The following is a 20,303-nucleotide window of genomic DNA, read 5'->3' as shown; positions in this document are numbered from 1 at the left end:
TCTATTATTAGGAATATTTTAGAAAGTTCCAAGATAGTTGAATAAAGTATAAATAAGATTGGCCATGACCATTAAGACAACTAGTCAAATATGGCTTTTAATTCTTTTTCTTAGTAAAGTTTGGTTTTACATCTTTTTCTTCAATTTTGTTTTATTTTCTTTTATTGTAGTCTACTTTGTCTTATATTGTAATAGAATTTATGTTGTTGTGGATTAGAAAGATTTTAGATTTTTGAGATAGTCCAATTTTTTTTCATTGAAATTAGAGCAAGTATTAGACTGTTCTTTGGTAGTGTATAGATAGCCATCGTCTAGTTTGAGGTCAATTATTATAGTTACACGATGTACTATATTGAGGCTAAGACAAGCTACTCTTAAGAAGTCAGCTGAAAGGAGAGAAGGCATTATAGTAGCAAAGTTTAGTAAAGAAACTACATCATGAAAGATATGGCAAAATAATTCAAGATAGAGATTCAAATATAATACCTCTTAGGCTAGATAGTTACCTTACAAGGGCAAATAAAATCCTCTAGGTCAAGGGAGATAATATTTGCTAGGCTAAAATTGAGTAAGCCTAGTACATACTCTAAGACTTTAAGGCAAGAAGATGTATGTCAATGGCTCTTTAGCATATAACAATACTTCTAATTATGTGGGACAAATACTATCAAAGAAATTATGTATGCAACTAGCTATTTGAGAGATCTGGTAAAAATTTGGTGGCAATATCGAGTTCAAAGCTATGGAGTTCAAGGTGGATTTTGTAATTCGGAGTTTGAGACTGAGTTTAGAAATTAATTTTGGTCCATCAATGCGGAGAAGATAGCATATGATTAATTAGTAAATCTTATACAGTTTAGGTTGATGCAAGTTTATATCTCTTAATTCAAGTTCTTATATCTTTAAATTGGTAATATTTTAGAGGCAAAGATGATGGATCAATTTCTACAAAGATTGAAACTTGAGATCCAATGAGAAGTCGAACTAAAGGTTCTATAAATATTTGAAGAGGCAATTAGGATTGCAGAGAAGGGTGATGCTATAGATTTCAAAAATTATGGAGTACGACTTAGAACACAAAGTCTTATGTCGCCATCTAATACTATGGCACAAAAATCAATACTAATAGAAATTGATGTCATACAAAGATCATTAACACCATAAAGATGACAAATATTAGTGCAGAAAGAATTATATTTTTACTATTAGGAGCTAAGTCATCAAAATGGAGGTTGTTTGAAATGTCAAAATTCAAGTACCAACAAATCAAGGAAGGTTCACAATTTCAAGACTTATCAAGTCAATAATAAGATAGAGTAGGAAAATAAGGTTTCTTAGTAAAGGCACCAATGGCCAATACTGAAAATAATTGTTATCTTTTAGAGACAAATGGCATGGCTTTAGATAACTATAAAAAGAATTTATTAATATATCTAATGGATCAATTGAAAAAACAATCATGTTGAGTGTTTGTAGATTGTGGCTCCACAAAAAATTATATTTTGATTAAAATTATTGATAATAATAATAAAAAAATATATCTTATAGATGACTGAAAAAATGTATTGAGTGTAACATGTGAAGAAAAAACCTTGAAGTTGAATAATACCTATATCTTAAGAGAGAAGTTCAAAGTAATAAAGCTAAGATATGATGTCATTTTTGGTATGCCATGCTAGAAGTGGAAAATAAGCAAGTTGATTGACTAGCAAAGATGATCGCTTTCGAAGATGGTAGACATAAGGTGACTCTTCATATCTCCATATGAACTAATGAAAAAAAAAAAATCTGTACCTAAAGACTTACTTGTAGAGATGACCTTTATGAAGAAACAAATACAATATAAGCAACCGGTATATATGGTGATTCAAAATCTTACATCATTGGTAGAAAAGACAACCAAAGGAATAGAATGAGTTGATTTCTTATTGGCAAATACCTATCATAAGAGAGGATATAAAAAAGATAGCATTTTGTATGCTCTATAGACATTTTGAATGGCTTATTTTACCTTTTGGCCTCACCAATGCTCTAGCCTCTTTTATGAATCAAATAAATAAATTATTTCAAGACTTTTTGGATAAGTATGTAGTTGTATTCATCGATGATATCCTAGTATATAATAAAATCTTTGAAGAGCATAAGCAACATCCATGAGAATTGTTGCATCAACTACAAGATAGTCACTTCTATTATAAGCAATCAAAGTGTAAACTTAAAAAGTTTGACATTACCTTTTAGGAGTATGTAGTGTCTTTTGAAGGCATGCACATGGAATAAGATAAGGTGAAAGCAATGGAGGATTAGCCAACCTCCAAGGATGCTTTTAAAGTTGATTCATTCTTAAGCCTTATTAGATATTATCATTATTTTGTTCAATAATTTACACACATTGTTGCCTCATTAATAAGCCTATTGGAGAATGGTGCCTCATTTCAATAGAAATTGGAGCAAAAAAGGGCCTTTAATAAGTTGAAGGAGGTACTTATTACTCTCATAATATTGCAATTGTATGATCTCAACCTTCCTTATATACTTGATATTGATGCTTCTGACTTTACTATTGGCATGGTTCTTCAACAAGCTTTTAATAGGGGCCTTCAATCTTTGGCATATGAATTCCGTAAGCTAAAAAAGACAAAGTACAATTACTCTACATATAATAGAGAGCAACCAACAAATATATATGCCACAAAAGTATAGCAATACTATCTATTGGAAAAGCTAGTAACCATTTGAATAAACTATTAATCTTTGCTACAAAATTTATATTTCAAAAATATAAAATCATGATATCATTGTTGGAAGGAACAATTGTAGCTCTTTGATATTTGACTTGAATACAAATAGACAAACAAAGTATGCAAATCAAACCTTAGAAGATATGCTACGAGTATTTATGGTAGTTCATCATGATAATTGAGATGAATATTTGACACCTTTGGAGTTTCTTATAATAATAATATTTAAGCAAATATCTGTCATTCACCATTCTTCTTTAACATTGATCAACATCCGATTATGCCAACAACTTTTTATTGTTCCATTGATACCAACAACCCAATAATAGAAGAGTTTATATAATGGCTTATAATGACCTTACAAGAGACATAGAATGTCTCTTTATTGCACAAAATTGAAAAAAAGGAGTATGCAGATAACCACTAGTTACATAAGATCTTCTGAAAGGATGATCAAGTGTTATTCTCCAATGCCAATTTGCTACTTACTATATCAATTCAAATTTGTAAGTTGGTACCTCAATGGCTTAGACCTTTCTATATTTCTGTAGTGATTTTTAATGTCGTATATTGCCTCAAGCTTTCACTACATATTTGAGTCCATTTGATCTAGCATGTTTTGCAATTTAAGGAATTTTATATCAATTCAATGCACTTTTTGGACCAACATTAATTACTACTACTACCAGTTGTAGTTGATGACCAACAAGAATATGAAGTGGATAGCATTTTAGAGCATTGCTACCTTTGTCATAGTAATGAATGTCCACAATTTTAGTACAAAATCCTCTAAAAAGATTATTCTATGCACGATGCAATGTGAAAATCTACATAGAACCTCAACCATTGCCAATAAACAATTTTGAGATACCATTGAGAGTGAAACAAGGATGTTTTGTATTAAGAAAAGAGGATTAATTATAACAAGATATAAATAAGATATTTGTATTGTTGATGTATAGGGATAGATAGTTGAAGCTATGTTTGAGAAGTTTATAGAAGTTTCTAAAATTAGAGCTAGGTTAGTAGATTATATAGGATCCATTATGGAATATTTTAAAAATATCTTAAGATAGTTATTTAGGTAGGATCCACCATAGAATATTCTAAAAAGAACTTAGAATAATTATTTAAGTAGGATCCACTATTAAGAATATTTTAGAAAGTTCGAAAATAGTTAGACAAAGTATAAATAGGACTAGCTAGGGCCATTTAGGTAGTTGGTCAAATATGTCTTTGGATTCTTTTTCTTAGTAAAGTTTGGTTTTGCATCTTCTTGTTCAGTGCTATTATATTTTCTTTTATTGTAACATACTTTATCTTATATTATAATAGAATTTATATTGTTATAGATTAGAAAGGACTTAGATTTTTAAGATAATCTAGTCTTGTTTCAAGCCACTTATCATACATATTGACTATTTATGGTACAAATTATACATACTATATATATATATATATATATATATATATATATATACTTTATAAATTAAGCATGTATCTTATAAGTTAGACATGTATCAAAGGTCTCAAAAATATTACCACATAGCTTATAATTAGATTTTATATATAGACGCAAGTCTCAAGAACAAGAACTTGATAAAAATAAATAAACAAGTGAGACTGTTTTCAAAGAAAGATGACAAAATAGAAATAATTAAATATGTATATTATGAAAGAAATTGGAATGGCTATTCCCAAAAGATAAGAAAACTAGAGATCCTTAAAATTAGACTAGAAACAAGAAAGAAGTTGACAAAAGTGAAGAAGGCTTCACTCTTGCCTCTATATATACTATCTACCTAAGAGCTATGTGGCAACGTTCTATAGGACCTTCAAAAATGTATTGACTTTGCACAACACGTATCTTAACTTGTAAGGCAAGTTTTCACATAGTTAGCTTGTTTCATAAGCTACTAATATGTGTGGCACGTGGTTAACTTATTGACCAAGTTTCTAACCTGTTAATGAAGCATAAACATATGTAAAATCAACATCTATGAAGCTTTTAGGAAACTTCTCTAGAAGATATTATGAAATTAATCTACTTTTATCTACTTCTACCTATTCATATCACCTACGTAACAAGTACAATAAATATTTGTTCGTGACATTATTCTCCCCTCCTTCTAGAGATGAGTTCCACGAGGAGCAATGATCACATGTCGAGGAAATCTAAGATGCAACGAATTGTATTTGCCACATACTCTAATCTTTGTTCTCTTCAAAGATGATTGATAGGGCCTTTCAACCATCGATAGAGTCTCATACTAGGGCCAGAAGACCACCTAGTTATTTGATCGTTATTGAGGCTTTTATAACTTCCTTCAAATAAAACATTTAGAAGACCGTCAAGAGTTATTCCTAACTCTAGTAAAATCACCAAACATCGGGAGTTCCTTCCAAGGTTGTGATACCAAACGTGTTATATCTCACGATTTATTCAAAGAAAAACATGTCATTCTTGAGGATCTCCATCTTGATTATGTCGTCTTGAAGGTTGTGACAATCATAATGTCTTGTCCAGTACGTCAGCAAATAAAGGCTCTTGAATTGAATCTGCTAGTTGTTAGTTCTCCATCTCTTCAACGTCTTAACTTCAAAGAAGCTACAAACAAGAATTGAAAATAGAATGTTATCTTGCTTAGATCTTATTTCTTTTATAAGGAAGGTTTTCATCTTGATTTTAATTGATATTATCAATAAAAAGCCTCCACTGCATTTGCTACATTTGCAAGATTCTTTACTAGCTTCCATGTACGTTCACTAATATCATATTTATGTCAATAGACAAGATATTCTAATTTATTTCGGTGCCACCTTGAATCTAGGACTTCTTCCACTTTGAACTCTTCATTATTATCCATTTCTATAGGATGAGTGTAGAATATATAAATAAATTTTGTGGTAAGTTACTAGTTGGTTATTAAAAACCTTTAGAATTAGACTTATGGTTAGGCAGTTTAGTTGGTAATAATAGGTTGTTAGTGGAACAAATGGTTAAGAACTCAAAGGTTCATTACCTTTGGAATCTGCTGGCCGAAGGTCCATCTTTTGATAGGATAAAGAGGTTGAGGAAAGGGAGATCGGGGCCAAACTATGAGAGTCGTAAGCCGGGGAGCTAGATTGTGAGAGTCATAAGCCGGGGTAAGCTTGGTGCTACCTCTTTATTTTCTTTGCTTTTATTATTTGCTTATGAAGAATTATGATTGAAAGAAATATTGTTGAAACTGTGATTAGAATATTATAGAATATAACTTTGGACTAACCGTTTTGGAGAAAATCTGTGACCTTGAGAATTGAGATTATCGAATTGTGTTGTGTTAAGTGAAGATATTGAATTCTGTGTAATGAATTGAGAAACTGAATATAATAAGTAAGTTGGAGATCAGTAATTGAATATATATAAACTGCAAAGAGAGTAAGTGGGAGATGAACCGATAAGAATATGGAAGTATTATTGAATTGATATTTGTAGAATGGATTATGTGTTGAATTAAGATGGAAGTAGTAAGCCTTGGTATTTTGTAGTTTGATAATTGATTTCAGATAGCCAGAATATAGTCAATTGTGACAGTAACAGACCCAATTCATATAACCAGTCTTTCTCCATGTTTGAATCCACCTCTATTAGTTCAATTGCTTTCGTATATTGAAGCTTGAACACAATGAGAACAACAAGGAGGTAGAGCTTGTCTTCTTCTTAGTATGTCCACTGTCTTGTATAGTTCAAAAAGAGATACATGGAATATTGGATGGATTTTCATTGACTCCGGTAGGTGTAAACAATATGCAACTGGATTGATTTGTAGAGAAATAGAAAATGGTCCAAGCTTTCGAGAGTCCAACTTATCGCAAGGACAAGTGATCTTAATATTGTGATGAAGTAACCATACTTTGTCACCCATGTAGAATGGTGGTTGTTCTGTTCGATAAACATTTGCATTGATCTTTTATAGTTCTTGAGATTCTTTTAACTGCACCTTCATTGTTGCATGTAGCTTTGACAAATGATTTGCCAAATCTTTTGCCACAGGATTATCAGTTTTTAAAAAGTCAAAAGTATCAAGTCGTGGAAGATAATCATAATTGGTAAAGAAAGGTGTTTGTTTTTGTAGAAGAATGTATCATATTATTATAAGCAAATTTTACCAATGGCAAAAGAATTGTCCAATCATCTTATTGCTAGTTGATGGTACATCTTAAATACTACTCCAAAACTTGATTAACACACTTTGTTTGTCCATTATTTTGAGGATGGAATACCAAAGATAATTTTATATCTACTTTTAGAATCTTAAAAAGAGTCCACCAAAATCTTAATATGAGTTGAGTTTCTTATCTGATATAATACCTTTGGATAATCTATGATAGCAATAGATGTTGTCAAGAAAAAGCCTAGTTGTTTCTTTACTTGTGATAGATTTTGTATATGGTATAAAATATACCAACTTAGTAAAACGATCAACTATCACGAATATAGAATCATAAGCACCTGAGATTGAAAGATCTATAATGAAATCCATAGAAATAGAAGACCTTGATTGTTCTAGAATAGATAATGGTTCAAGAAGTCCGTAAGGTTGATGGCGAGGAGTTTTTGATCTTAAATAAATATTGTATGACTAAACAAAGTCTTTCACACCCTTTTACATTTGGAGTCACTAAAAATCTCTAGATATAAGCTCTAAAGTCTTATTGTATCTAAAATATCCTACTATTGGAAAGTCATGACGAGCTCGAAGAACATGTAATCGTAATTTTTTTTTTTTGGAATATATAATCGACCTTTGAAATAAAATAGGTTGTTTTTGAATTCAAAATTAGAAGTATCTTAGGACTTAGAAGAAGAATTCTTAATATTGTGAATAAGAGGATCAGAAGACATACTTGATTAGATTTATTTCACAAGAGTCAAATCAACAATCAACGTTGTTTTCATTACTCGAAGATGAAAATGCTCTGGTTTCAAGAGAATTATTCTTTGTTGATCAAAAGATGTATCTTCTTCTTTTGGTGCAAGATAGGAATGACTAGAAAGGACATCTCACAAACCTTGTTGTTTTTCAAGTCGCTATGTGATCTTAAAATCAAATCTTAATAAAAATAGGCTCCAACGAACTTGGTGATGATTTAAAATACGTGCTGACATGAAATACTCGAGATTCTTATGATTCATATATACGGTGATTGGATTAGAAGTGTCTTCTAGATGATGATGCTATTCTTGAAATGAATCCATGATTGCAAGAAGTTCTTTGTCATAGATTTCATAGTTAATCTCAGCCACTGAAAATTTTTTGGAATGAAAAGCTACTAGGTGAAGTTTATCATCTACTCTTATTTATGATAATACAATACCCAAAGCAAAGATTGATGTGTCTTTTTCCATAAAAAATTCCTTAGAAAAATTGACGTAATATAAGATTGGTGCAAAAATAAAGATTGACTTCAAAGTTTCAAAAGATGCTTCAATTTCTTTACTCCACTCAAGTTTGTCTTTGCAAATCAAACGTATAAGTGGAGCTGCAACTCGAGAGAAGTCTTTGATGAAGATTTGATAATAATTGGTAAAGTCCAAAAAGTATTGGACATCTCTTATTATTTTTGGAATCTTTCAATTCATAATTATTTGAACTTTCTTAGGATCCATCATAAATCCATCATTCAAAATGATGTATCTTAAGAAGTCGACTTGAATAGTATAGAATACACTCTTTTCTATCTTGGCATAGAATCCCTTATCACTTAATTTTTATAACACATGACAAACATGAAGTTCAGGTTTATCTGTGTTCTTAGAATAGATCAAGATATCGTCTAAATAACAGGCAAAAAAATCATCTAAAAATTCTTGAAAAATATCATTTATTAGATGTTGAAAAGTTGTCGATGCATTTGTAAGTCAAAAAGGCATGACGTTGTATTCAAAATGCCTATACCTAGTTTGAAACACAGTCTTCTATTCATCTCCTTCTTTAATATGTACTAGATTGTATGCTCTCTATAAATCTATTTTTGTGTAGATCTTAGCTTGATTCAATTAATTAAGAAGTTTAGATATCAAAGTTAGAAGGTACCTATTCTTGATGGTGATCTTATTAAGTCTTCAATAATCAATATACATCCGTAATGACCTATTTTTTTTTTTCACAAGTAAGATTGAAGATCCTGCTGGTGATTTGGAATGGCGTATGAAATTCTTAGCCAGATTTTCTTCAATATATTCCTTGAATTCAACCAATTTATTTTGTGATAAATTATACATTGGTCCAAATGGTGGTTGTGTTTTTTATTGAAGGTCAATTGAGCAATCATAGGAACGATGTTTTGGAATAGTATCTACATTCTTCTTCTCAAATACATCTTAAAACTTTTGATATTGATTTGAAATACTACTTGAAGTCTTTGCATCATTAGAAATACGTGTGGCATAAATGACATAAGGTGAACTTTCTTTTGCAACATGCAAAAAACTCTTGCACCTACAAACATAGGTTTTATTATACTAGACTTATGACTTTCTACTAGATTAATTTCACTCTTAGTTATACTTTTAAAGAAGTCAAGAGTACGAGAAATCCAATCTATGCAAAGATTATATTTTTTTAACTATGATAAATCTAAAATGATTGGATTAGAGAGAAATCTAATTATATTAAAGATTATGCAACTACTATGACCATTTATTGCTACATCTATAAGAAGTGTTTTATAAATAACATCTTTAGAAGACAACAAATGACCATATATGACTTGTACATGAACAGATTTGATTTTTTTTACTAATGATTTTTTATGAATTTTAACAAATTCTACTTCTAAAAAATAAGTTGAGGCTCTTGAATTTATCAAGGAAGAGACTTTATAATTATTAGGTCCTAAATGTACATCTATAATAAAACAAACAGAGGATTCTAAGGAGAGGATATGACCTTCATTAGAAATTGTATAAGATTCCAGCCGCATGGTCCCTATTGTAGTTGGATAAATTTGTTTTCCAACACATTGTCTTCTTTAATAGATGTGCTCCTTATTTTATAATTTTGTTGCTTCTTTGGATAATGTTGAGCAGTGTGTTTAGATTTTTCACAATATAAGCTCAATCCTTCTTGATGGTGACAAGTCTTTTCTTTTTTGGTAAGAGATTTAAAACGTATCATATCAATTTACATATCTTCTACTTCCAAATGTATGTATTGAAGAAATGTTAGTGTTGCCATCAAATTAAAGTTACGTTGAGGCCTATTTGTATGACTCTCAAATCAAAATTCAAAAAGTTGATTGTCATATTTTATAGCAAAGTTAATTGATTGTCTCAATATTTGAGGATCAGGTAAGTTGAGCATCAATTTCTTTACTTCATATTATAATCCATAAAGAAATTGGCTAATAAGTGCAGCAACATCTCAAATGATATCAGTTACAAGTTGTCAAAATTGTGAAGCATATAACGTTACAAATCGATTACCTTGTCACAAAATATGGATATTATTGGTTGCAACATGAGTTGCATCATGTTCTCCATACATGGATTGGAATTCTACCAAAAATACCTCTACATAATTAAATATTGAATCTCATCATTCAAGAAAAGATGAAAATCACAATAGTGCTAAACTTGAAAGAAGTATACCAATGAATTTAACTTGTGATCTTCGAGTTGGATAGCTTTGAGGTTGAAGTTCAATCACAAGTTGTACTTGATTGATAAATCCTCAAAATTTGGATCTTGTACCATCAAACTTCTGGAGTAGGGCAACTCTTGGTTCTCTAATAATTGAAGGATGTTCCACCATGGGTGGAGGGATATAATTTGGTGCAGATGTTGAAGTAGCTCTAATCATTTCTATATCCTCATTTCCTGCCATTCTTGTTGATTCTTGTGGTAATAAGCTAAGTTGATGCATCCCAAGCATCAATTCCTTCAATTGTTCTTGCATTTGTGCTATTGAACTCTTCATTTCAATAAGCTCTGACATAATAACACTCAAAAAAATATCTAATATTACTTAAGATAAGTAGAAGAAAGGACTTGAGAACAAAGAAAATACTAAGAACAATATCAATTTAAAAGAAGGTAATGTGTAACTTCAAATATATTTACGTCTTAGCATGAGAAAGAGATAATCCACTCTTAATCAAGACAAGACAAAGCTCTGATACTGTAAGTATATTCTTGTTAATCTGTCAAGGACATGAACTAAAAGATAATACGTAAACTAATGAAATTATTCTCAAAGAAAGAGTGAAAAAAATAAAAAAATAAATAAAAAATAAAATACATATATTAAAAGAAATTGAAAAGGCTTATTGCTAAAAGACAAGAAAACTTGAGACTCTTGAAATTAGACTAGAAGCAAGAAAAGAGTTGACAAGAATGAAGAAGACTTCACTCTTACTTCTATATATACTATCTACCTAGGAGCTATGTGGCGACATTCTATAGGACCTCCAAAAATCTATTGACTTTGCACAACATATATTTTAACTTCCAAGGCAAGTTTTTTATGTAGATACCACATAATTAGCTTGTTTTGTAAGTTACTAACATGTATGGCATGTTGTTAACTTGTTGACCAAGTTTTTAACCTATCAATCAAGTATAAATACATGTAAAGTCAAAGTGGCATCTATAAAGCTTCTTGGAAGCTTTTCTAAAAGATATTATGAAATTAATTTACTTTTACTTACTTCTAGCTATTAATATCACCTAAGTATTAATTACAGTAAATATATATATCTGTGACAAGCTATTATTTGTTGATTTATTAGATGAAATATTATGATTGTTACAATCTTCAAGACGATATAATTGAGATGAAGATCTTCAAGAATGATTTATTATTTCTCAAATAGATGGCAAAATATAACATGTTTGGTATCACGACCTTGAAAGAGACTTTCTATGTTTGATAATTTCATTAAAGGTTAAAGTGACTCTTGATGGTATTCTAAATATTTTATTTGAAGGAAGTTACAAAGGCCCCAATAATGATCAAATAACATGGTAGTCTTTCTATCTTGGTATGAGATACTATTGATGGTTGAAAGAACCTATCAACCATCTTCAAAAAGAACAAAAATCAAAGTGTGTAGCAAACATAATTTGCCGCATCTTAGATTTCCTCAATATATGATAATTGCTCCTTATAGAACTTATCTCTAAAAGGGGAGGTAATGCCATAGACATGCATATTTACTCTAATATTTATAATTGATTGGTAGGTTAGAAACTTTGTTAATAAATTAATCACATATTAGTAGCTTACAGAACAAACTAACTATATAGTGTACATATAAAAAACTTATCTTATAAGTTAAGATACATATTTAATAAAGTCAACATGTTTTAGAGGTCCTATAGGACAGTGCCACATAGCTTCTAATTAAGAGTATATATGGAGGCAACAATGAAGCCTTCATCACTCTTATCAACTCTTTACTAGTCTTTAGTCTTGTTTTAAGACTTTTTAGTCTTCTTATCTTTGGCAATAGCTATTTTAGTTTAATACTATATCATCTTTGAGTGGTTTTTTAGTCTTTAATGAGTGACACAAGAATGTATTCACCTTTTAGTTCTTTGGGATTTATGTCCTTGTCACATACTCATTCAAAACTTTTGTCATTGTAAGTTATAGTTTTGTGCTTTTTATCTATCTTGTTACTATATAAGTTGAATCTCCTACTTTCTATGACTTATCATTTCAAACTAATACCATCTAAAAATTTATCTTAAAGAATCTATTTAAATCTTAAGAAATAATTCAAAAAAAAATACTACATATTTTATTTTATTTAATCAAATTTAATTACCTTACTTCTTCTTTCATTTTCTTTTTTAAAATATAAATTATACTTGATATTAATGTATTATCAAAAAAATTCTAAAATAAATTAGTAATCTTATAAATAACCAATGATAGCCAAAGGTGTATCGAATCTAAAATTTTGATGTCTTTTTTTTGTTCCAAAACTTTAAAAGTCCACCACATCTATTCTAAGTCTACTTAAAAATAAAAAATTTAAAAAGATCTAAAAGTTATTTTTTTAAAGATTCCAAAAAGAGATAATTTAATATAAATTAATTAAATAAACCAAATAAAAAATTCAAATATATATGCATATATACATATATACGTACATAAATAATAAATATTATTTTGTAATAGATCAATTTTAATATTTTTTATTCTAAAATAAGTGTCAAAAGTAAAATTTAAGTGCTTAATTTAATTCACATTGATATATCTATCTATCTATATATATATATATATATATATATATTTCTTGATTTTATCTATTTCTTTGAGCTTTTGTATTTCGATTATATTATAATTTTACTAATTATTTTTTGAAATTAATTATTTAATAGAGATCTAAATTTTATAAGCATTTAAATTCTTTATTTATTTTAGAAAACATTATATTAAAGCAATTTTTAAAAGTATAATGACAAATAATACAATCTAGATGAGTATATAGATTGATATTGGGATAGTTAGATGTATAAACATAGATTTGTAGACATCTTTTACTTTGATTTAAATTATGACTTTATTTACTTTATCCTTGTTTACCTATAGAAGAAATATCTTAAGAAATTTTTTTGATATTTTGCAATAGTAAAAAATTTTGATATTTTGTAATAGTACAAATTTTTAATGTTTAATTGTGAAATATAATACTATATAATATTTGGAAATTTTCATGCTTATTATATATAATCAATTATCTATCAATAAAGTTCTAATAAAAATAACTATTATTTTTTATTTTTAAAATATTCAAATCTTAAGATGACATTATTAAGGAATATATTTTTAGGGTGATGTTTATTAGAAATTTGGTTAACTATGTATTTATTTGATAAGTACTGAATCAGATTTTTGATTTTCCTATAATTTTTATAAACTATGTTATTATTATTTATATACAAGCATAAGTATGTATATATATATATATATATATATATATATATCTAAAATCAAAAAAAAAATTACAAATCAAGTTGAAATATATGATATTTATGATATAATCTTCTATATTTATTAGATATAACCTTCTTTAGGATTTTTTTATAATTATATTAAAAAATAAATTTAATTAAAATTAAATTATTTCAAAAAATTAACTTATATTAATCAATTTATAGATTCTCTTTACTTTTAGCAGTATTACTATACAAGGATTTTTACAGATTTATTTAATTTAATTGATATATGATTGAACTTTTTTATTATTCTAATTTTGAATAGTTTTTAATAATTATATTTGTTTCATAAGATCTTACATTTTATTTTAGATACCACATTATATTATTTATTGCCTTGGATTGAAAAAGTGAATTAAGAGTTAAATTATGATATAATAAATTTTTATGGTATAAATTAGAAATTGCAACATATTCATAATACATATTTTATTTAACTTTCAACCTTAATTTAAAGTGAATCACACTTAATTTTATTTCTAAATAGATAATATTGTGAACTATTTTTTTAGATGCATAATGTATCTGTTAAACTTTAAGAAAAATAAACTTAAAATTTATTCTTATAAAGTATTAATAAGCATAAGTATTTTTTGATTTCAAATTAACTTTTACTCAATAAGTTTCAGGTTTCTACTTATTTAAGTCTCATTCAATTATTTAACACATGAAAATTATTTTTTATTTTTTATATATATTTTTTTTTATATTATTTTTTAACATCAATTTTTTTTGAAAAGAATTAATCTTTGTAATAAAGATTTAAAATTTTTGAACTTATAACCTGGAAACTTTTTAAATAGTTTTGTAAATTTTAATGCCTTCAATTATTTTTTTATTATCTTTTTTAATATTTTATTTATTACAAATAATTATAAATTTTATTTTATTATGAAAACATTTATATCAGATAATCGAAAAAACTTTTTTAAAATTTATTTCAGTAACAAAATTAAGATTTCAAAAACTAGGTTTTTATTTAGATTTTATTTTTTTGTTTAAATTTATAAAAAATATTATATTAAAACAATTGCAAAGGCATATTAAACATTAGAATTTGAAAAGTTTTCAAATGGATAAGCTTTTCAATATGTGAACAAATGCGAGAATAAATGTGTTGATCTTTTGATAGATAGAAAACTTCTAACTTTAGTATATATATAGATGTATACAAATGTATCATTTGTATTATTTATTCATGAATATGTTTTTTTAATCTTATTTAGATAATATTTTTTATATATGTTTAGTTATTTCAATATTTATTTTATAATAAATATTTGAAAAATTATTTAAAAAATTATAATTTTTGAAATTTGTTTTATATTAATAAATACATCTAACTTAGTATTATTTAAAATAAAAAATAAATATTATAATCTTTATACTATTATTTTAAATGTAAAACTTAATAATAAATTATATAAAAGAAAGAGATAGTAATTACAAAAATCTATTAAATAACATATACAGATAATTTTTTATTATTTATTTTTATTAATTATTTTTTTAAATGGTTTTATTTTTACATAAATACAAATTGGTATTTTAGTAATCTTTCTATTAGCTTTTATTAATACTACGAAAAGTGTAAAAAATTCTCCTTGATTTAATTTACAAATATATTATGTCTAATATATTTTTGATATAAAATCTAAAATATAAACCACATAGACTATTTTATATGATAAAGGTGGTTGTTTATAATTAAGAGGTTCTAATTTTGATTGTAAATACTATTCCTTACATTATATATTGATTTATCAAGACTATTTAATATTATTTTGAGATATCAAATCTTCTCTTGGCCTACCAATCTAATTAAGCATGTTAAATCTTTTAAACTTGATTTAATACTTTAATCAAGTTGAATACAAATTTTAAATATTTGTTCTCTTTTAGTGCCTAATTTAGAATTTGGTTTCAAGTGTATATCTTCATAATCCATTTATTAAAAGTGATAAATAAAATAAGCTATTATTGTGCAATAATATACAATGCAATAATAAACTAGAGCATTAATAATATGACTAAGAATTCTATATATATATATATATATATATATATATTAATCATACAAATAAATTGTGAATTATATCATTTTTGAAGGATATCAATTTAACCTATTCTGTATTATTTTATCATGATTTTAATTCAATTTTTATCCAAATTCTCTTATATTATAATATAAAATTTTTAATATAAATATTTTATTAGTATATTTTATTTTTATTTTATATTTAAAATTTTAATTCTCATCTTTTACTGTTTTATAATTTTACAAAAAATATTATCAAGATTTAATATATTATTATAATTAGAGTATTAGAAGCTTAATCAAATAAGCTATTCTTAAAATAATGTTGTTTTATAAATATGAAAATTGATAACTTTTTGGTCACAAATGTAACTTACATATGTTATTGTATTTTTTTTGAAGTATTTAAATTACTTTATTGATGATTAATAGATTTAAAATTTAATTTAAATATCTTGCAAATTATATTCCAACAATCCATTTTCATTGGAATATGTTAATAATATCATTTGATAATTTAACGACAACAAATTGCTTATCTAAGTTGATGAAATCATGGGTGCAGATACATGAGAGGCATCACTACTTTATTCCATATGTATATATATATATATATATATATATATAATTGAAAAAGTCAGCCATGCATTACACACATGCCCTAGTTTCGATAGAGACCAGGTTTTCTCGCATTAAAAAGCTGTTGTTTTGCAACATCACGCGTTGCCAGAAGATGCAGTTTTGCGACACCGACACTAATATAAGCCGTTAGAAACAGGGACAAACATCCAACACTATCAAGTGTCCGAAGGATGCATGCAACTCCGGCATGTTTTGCTTACTTCTGCTGCTTTCGTTGAGTATTATGCTTCGTTCATATCTTCCCTCAATCCAATCTCACTTCTACACACGGTGGCATAATCGGTGATTAGTATGCTGTTCATTAACGAATGAACACGAGGTTCCACTGGGGAATGTGAACATGTGTGGAAACAAAAGGCTCTGAAACCGAGGACCTCTAAAAGCTGTCTGAAAATGTAGCTATGTATTGTGGACTGATGTCTGTTCATATGTCTTGGGTTTCTAGTCATAGAGTGTGACCATTGCTGGTGGTACATTGTCTCTATCTTTTCGAAACCCGATGTTTTGGTGCTATATGTATCTCAATGAAGGTCCCAGGGAGACGTCAGAGACTCTTCATTTTCTCATTTATTTTATTTTTTGTTTTTGTTTTTATTTTTGTTGACACGTGCTTAAGCACTGGAAATCCTCAGACATCACACATTTTCCGTTTGTAATGGATACTGATGAGGTTCTTTGACGACAGACACGTGCACTTAATCGAGAAATGTACGACTGAGTTTTTTTTAGCTATTTGAAAACAACGGTCTTCGTCAACAGCAGTGTTTCGTCTCTAGCTGATGTCTGGAGCTCATGTGTTCGATTCATTTTGCTAGATCCATGGTACTACGAGCTCCACAACTCTTTCTTGAGGAGGCCTGTCACATCTTCACGTCAAAACTGAACTTCTCATCCTCCGGGTTCCAGCCGCGTTGAGTCTTGCAACCGAAAGAAGAGTAACATAGGTCCGTGCCCCGTGAGTTGATTTTCGTGCAAGAGAAACCTTCAGCAACAAAAAGATTAATTTATATCAAAGAAAAAGCTTCAACTGCGAAGCCGAAAGTTAATCATTCTCATCCTGGTGCAACTTGTGGAAGCACTCCTGAAAGATGAAGAGTTGCTTTATATCAAAAACGAAGGAAGGACGGACAAACTTGAGAGGACAAGGAGAGTAGATTATGACAGCCTCAAGGATGGCCCCAGGTTTGGCTTGGAAATCTAGAAGGTACGGTTTCTCGACCTTTGTGACGGTCAGTAAGTCAAACGAAACCTTGTCGTGGAATCTCGTCTTTCGAGCATAGAAATTCATAAATGGTGCATTAAAAATACAGTTCTAGAAAATTAAAAGTTCTTGGAGCGCGAGCCAACTTTTCTACCAATGAGAAAGAAAACTGAATTCTGCACATTATCGGAATAAGTATCACTGCATAACTTTGATTCTTAGTCTACAGTGGCCGGTGGCAGAATTGTCATATCTGATTAAAATCCTGATGGTGACAGATTTGTTTGTAGCTGCAAATGTACACAGCTAAGTCATCCGGGGGAACGGCACCACCGCATCAACTCGAAACCATGATAACTTTATCCATACTGTGGACCCTACCACTCGTGGACGGTGCTCCTACTGCAACTTTGCTTGTGAATTCTCACCACTTTCTAGAGCAAGCAAGCTCCAGAACAAGGTGCTTTTTCTATGACTCTACTTGGTAGCAATTGATGATTTCGTGATTGTTGTTGACGTTATTACAACTGCGTGCATCTGTGCGCGTATGCAGCAACAACTGCTCAGTGGCGCCATGCAAGTAATTCTACAGGCCACTACCGACAAACTCACAACTAACTAAGTGTTAAGGCAAGCTCCTTTTTGCAACAAGCATCAGCTTCCACCTTCACTGCCGCCCACCATTCCTGCAGCAGCATCACCACTAGACCCAAGTATAGCTACAGTTAAGGCTGATTCAATCGGAAGCCTTCATAGCTAGCTAGCTAGCTGCAGCTCCTGCAGCGTCACAACGGATGGATTCAACTTCATCGCGAGGGTGAAGATCTAGCCCAGGTTCTCGGCGAAGCTGCAGCTACCTGCTGGTCTCCTCTTTGCCCCAACCCGCCGCGAATTCACCCAGAGCTCGTCTAGATGTTGGAATCTACGCACTGCAGTTGCACTTTCAGGTTCAACCAAAGATCATTGTCCCTGGACCTGCAGTGCTGGAATCGACACCTTGTAGATCTAAATGTCTGTCGCAAGTCTGCCGCAGAGATATTCTCAGCATTGCCAGGAATTAAACAGGCTTCTGCAACAGGGTCTGATTCCTCCTCAACCTAGCAATGCCATGGCCTCTGGATTCTCATTCGCAGCTACTTTACCGTTATGATCAAATGCTGCTGGCGACGCAAGCTTGGGGTCTGAACTTTCACGCATTTGCTGCATGTCGATGCTCTGATCTCGCGGTGCCGGATCAATGGGTTTTATGGTCACGGGGGTTACAGGGCTAGGGTTTCGGTTGGACCGTGCTGTGATTGTGTTGCGAAACAACTGATCTTATTCATGATAACTGTTGATCTTAATAAACATTTAAGGTTAAACTGTATTACATGTGTGGGTGAGGTTGTTAGCATGGCACGAAATTAAAGAGTATATGTAACAATGGATTTTGGCAAAGGAGTAATGTGTGTGTATATGTATATATATATATATATATATCAATGTTTTTGCGATTTGCACAAACTAAGAAATATTTGCATATGATACTGTACAGATATGAATAAGGAAATAAATTGAAAAGTCCTGTTGTCTTTATGATGACAACAAGCAAAAATAAAATCAATATATACATGATTAAAATAATTATATTTATATCATAAAACATATTCAAAAATAAATCAGTTACTATTTTGATAGATTTAAAATTTACAATCATTTTAAAATCATCATTATATATTATGATAATTAATATTTTATTTTATTTCATTGTTATAGTATAAATTATCTTTATTTTTTAACTCAAAATTTATTGTATTATATATATATATATATATATATATATTTTTTTTTTTTGTATATATATATATACATATATATATATATATATTTGTATTCCTGAAAAGGTATGTATATATGCAATCTAGTCAAAATTTTAAAATATATGAAGATAACTGAAAACACACTTTTTGCTTTATAAATCAATTTGATTCCAATATTTTTATAGAGTCATTTGAATATTTGATTATACAATTGGAGATGATCTAATATAAATCTAATTATGAATAAAATCATATATATACTCCAGAATTTAAATTCAAAATAAAATCATATTTTGTTTCATTTCATTATTCTATATATCTAAAACATTAGTATTATTAAATTATTTAAATTTCACAATAATAATTTACATTTTATATGCAAAATTGATATTTTTAAAACATATCTTTACAAGAGAAATTTTTGCGAAATAAAATTTATAAACTCAATTTGAATAAATCGATTTTGAAACGAATTAACTTAAAGATTATATTTTGAAATACGTATGGTTTTTGTTGTGAGATATATGCAACATATTAAAATTGCACGCAATTGTTTTAGAATATTTTAAAGCTTTTTACGATCTTTCACATCCCTTCTTTTAGACCTTTGGAAACCTTTAAAGCTTTCTAAATTCTTATTTAGGATTTTAGAATGTTCCATTACTGTCTGTAAGTTTGAAAGAATCTTTCAAAAAGCCTCTGTGGGTGTCATAAACTTTTCTGATTTCTAAAACTTTCCATAAAAGATTTTTTCAATTCTAGGATATAGATGTTAACACTTCTAGCAGGTTCTTTAAAAGTAATTTTTTATGGTATAAATTAAGAAGCAAAATGTAACACACTTGCTCTTCAGATGAGAAGTTTTGAAGCAATATTAGTATTGCATTGT

Source organism: Physcomitrium patens, chromosome 6, assembly GCF_059467195.1.
Source record: "Physcomitrium patens ecotype Gransden chromosome 6, ASM5946719v1, whole genome shotgun sequence".
Classification (NCBI taxonomy): Eukaryota; Viridiplantae; Streptophyta; class Bryopsida; order Funariales; family Funariaceae; genus Physcomitrium; species Physcomitrium patens.
The sequence above is the reverse complement of the archived record's forward strand: the minus strand, read 5'-3'. Positions refer to the sequence as shown.